Below are 3,956 nucleotides of genomic sequence, written 5' to 3'. Positions count from 1 at the left end.
CCATTCTTTATGCGATAATTTTTTAAATGCAATAATTTATAGCGGCTGGTTACTTGCTGTTGAATTAAGATTCTTTTAATTGCATCACTTTTTTGAATATTAAATGTAGTCAAAAGAGCAACTTTAATTTTTTTTTTTCGGCTGTTTCAAAACTTGTGCTTTAAGCTTTATACTGTCATAAGTATTATGAGCTTGTGTAAAATGATGCTGTTCGACAAAACAGTTGCTAGTGCGGAAGAGTAATGGGCGCCCATAAGCTGAATTTTCGGGAGAGAGGGCTTCCCTGGTCTAATCGCCACTTCCAATGTTGTATAATAGAAATTGAAAAACAAAAATGTAAAAATATGAGACAACTTTATTCAGCCCGGGAGGGGGGGGGTTGGTGGCACCCCTCCTTATGGGCACCCATTAGAAGAGGTTACAATGAACTCAACACAAAGCTTTCAAAGTTGTTATCAGAAGTTTAACAAAAGTTGAAACGCTAAATCCCAAGCTATGTGGAAAATTCAATGTAGAGACATGACATAATCTTAGAACCTTGAGAATAGAAATAGATCATACGAGTTTGAAAAAAAAATTGACTTCGTTAGAAAAACAACCTGATAATATAGTAACCAATAAAACACACTTACGTTTTCAAACTAATTCTAGAAACTAATTACAGGTGGAAAATTCAATGTAGAGAAAGGACATAATCTTAGAATCTTGAGAATAGAAATAGATCATACGAGTTTGAAAAAAATAAATTTGACGTCATTAGAAAAACAACCTGATATTATAGTAACCAATCAAACATATTTGCGTTTTCAAACTAATTCCAGAATGTCATAATTGCATAAGTATTTCGAAATATTTTCATAAATATTCCGAACTTTTAGGAAAACAGCTTTTGCCTTAGGAAAAGAAAGAGCGTGGCCTTAGAGGTGGAACAATATCTCTATCAAATATTTCCATCACATATTCAATTGATATGTTAAGAAACGCAAAATGGTTTTAGCAGATCTAGGAAGAAAAATCAGCTCAGCATTGAGATCCCTCAATTCTACCCCAACAATAAGCAAAGAAGTACTAGATGACCTATTGAAAAAAATTGCAACTGCCTTGATTGAAGCTGATGTTAATATTCGACAAGTTCTGCAGCTCAGAGAAAATGTAAAAAGTGCAATATCTATTAATGATCAAGCTGCTGGTCTAAACAAGCAACAGATGATTCAAACGGCTGTTTTCAGAGAGTTACTAAAACTCGTTGACCCTGGCGTGCCAGAATATAAGCCAACCAAAGGAAAAGCAAACGTTTTTATGCTTGTTGGTCTTCAAGGATCAGGGAAAACAACAACGTGCACAAAGCTCGCCTATTATTATATGAAACGAAACTGGAAAACTTGCTTGGTCTGTGCTGACACTTTCAGAGCTGGTGCCTATGACCAAATTAAGCAGAATGCCACGAAGGCTAGAATTCCCTTCTATGGTAGTTACACAGAGAGTGATCCAGTTGTAATTGCATATGACGGTGTTGAAACCTTTAAAAGAGAAGGATTTGAAATTATTATTGTTGATACAAGTGGTCGTCATAAGCAAGAAGATTCGCTTTTTGAAGAAATGCTGCAAGTTTCAAATGCTGTGAAGCCAGACAATGTCATTTTTGTCATGGACGCCTCCATTGGTCAGGCATGTGAAGCTCAGGCTAAAGCATTCAAGCAAAAAGTAGATATTTGTTCTGTCATTATTACTAAATTGGACGGTCATGCTAAGGGTGGTGGAGCCTTAAGTGCTGTGGCATCTACAAAAAGCCCTATAGTTTTTATTGGTACTGGTGAGAAAATTGATGAATTTGAGCTGTTAAGGCTGAACCTTTTATTGGAAAATTATTGGGACATGGAGATATGCCAGGACTAATTGAGAAACTGAAGGAACTGGAATTAAATGACAATCAAGAATTGGCTGAGAATATGAAACATGGCAAATTCACTCTTCGTAATTTGTATGAACAGTTCCAGAATATGTTGAAGATGGGTCCGGTTGCACAAACTCTGCAAATGATTCCAGTTATTGGACAAAAAATTCTAGAAAAAGGTGTTGACAAAGACGCGACGACTAGATTGAGAAAAAATTATGGCTATTATGGATTCAATGAACAATAATGAGCTGGACCATGAGGATGGAGCTAAACTTTTGAAGCAGCCTGGTCGAATTAGACGAATTGCAAGAGGCTCAGCAGTCAGAGAAACAGATGTTCAAGATCTAATCAGCCTATATTCAAAGTTTCAACAATGGTGAAGAAGAGTGGCATCCAAGGACTTTTGAGAGGAAACCTAGCTAAAAATTTGAACCCAATGCAAATGAGTCAATTGAATCATCAAATGGCAAGGATGGCGAACCCCCAGATCTTAAACAGTATGGGGGGAATGAAAGGACTGCACAAAATGATGAAGGATATGTGCTCTAAAATGATATAAATAATATTAAACAGAGATTTGCTTCCTGAGGAGTACTAAGTTTAAGATTAGCACCTCTCAGATTAAATCCCCTAAACAAGGGTCAAACGAGGATAAAGTGTTGACATTAAAGAGCAAGATTACTTACTCTTTTCTTATCATTATTAGTAAAAAATTTTCGTTCCTCTTTTCTGATCGAAAAGAGGAACGATCGAATCATGCTGCAGGGGAGATCGAATCATGCTGCAGCAATGCACTGCAGGGCCGAAGCAAGGACCTTGGTAGTCAAGAAGCGTCGTTAATCTGATACAATACAACAAATTCTAGTGCCTTATTTGTGTTTGTGCAGGAAGTCTCCAAAAAATTAACCATCCTTGTTACTACTAATTTTTTTTTTTATCTGATCTGTGTTGTAAGTAGCAATGAATGAACCACGTTGTTGTAACTTTCACCTAAGACCCTACTTAAAATTATATCCCCAAAGGCAATCTAGGGCCGGTGTCCTTTTTAAGAGTCAAAGGTAAATTGGAAGGTAACCGAAAATGCCAACCCCAAAAACGTCCAATCTAAATTTTTGAGATGTCCATTTTTCAGCATAGTTGAAAGTTCTAAGGAATATGCCTTTTGGGATGATATCATCTCTTTTCATGGCATCGTTCCTGATATGTGCCCTTTTGACAACCTAATCAAATTACTAAATATTTTCACAAACCCTATATACATAGCTATTTTAAACTTTAACTTTTGATTTGACAATGTATTACATAAATCACATCATATTGAACACTCAGGAAAAAGTTCCCAGTTTAGATCTTTTATAGTAAAGAATAATCGCCAGAGAATAAATCAACAGAGTTCCTGAAATGGCATCATGAAAATTATAGATTATATAAGATTTCGAATACTTCTTTGATAATTACATAAAACAATAGACATAGTAATCTATCTATCTATATGCTAGCTGTTGGGGTGGCACTTCGCGCCACCCCAACACCTAGTTGGTGGGGGCACTTCGCGCCCCCCAAGCCCCCCCCCGCGTGCTTATATATATATATCTATCTATATATATAAAAAATAAGTTGTCTGTGGATCTGTGGATCGTGGATCAGGTGACGTCATGTTTCGGCTGACGTCATGAAATTAGTTGCCATCATTTTTGCTTTGAAGGTGACGTCATTCAAGTATATAAGACATATGTTCGCGTAGAATTCTATTAATGTTTAAGTTTACAATGACTGATGAAGATGCTCAAAGAGTCTATGCCAAAAAACTTGCTGCTGATAGAGAAAGTCAGAAAAGAAAGCGTGCCGAGGAACTACCAGAGCAACGCGAAAGCAGACTTGCTGCTAAAAGAGAAAGTGAAAAAAGAAGGCGATGCCGAGGAAAAAAGAAGGCGTGCCGAGGAATCAAAAGACCAGCAGGGAAACAGGCTTGAGGCTGATAGAGAAAGAAAGAACAGAAAAAATGCCGAGGAACTACCAGAGCAACGCAGAAGCAGACTTGCTGCTAAAAGAGAAAGTG

General features: G+C 36.9%; 1 pseudogene; it reads left to right on the top strand.

The window, feature by feature from the left end:
* The first annotated feature begins 987 nt into the window (after positions 1 to 987).
* Positions 988 to 2,456, top strand: LOC136029728 (signal recognition particle subunit SRP54-like; annotated as a pseudogene).
* The last annotated feature ends 1,500 nt before the right edge of the window (positions 2,457 to 3,956 follow it).

This window comes from Artemia franciscana, chromosome 7 (assembly GCF_032884065.1).
Source record: "Artemia franciscana chromosome 7, ASM3288406v1, whole genome shotgun sequence".
NCBI lineage: Eukaryota > Metazoa > Arthropoda > Branchiopoda > Anostraca > Artemiidae > Artemia > Artemia franciscana.
The sequence above is the reverse complement of the archived record's forward strand: the minus strand, read 5'-3'. Positions and strand labels throughout refer to the sequence as shown.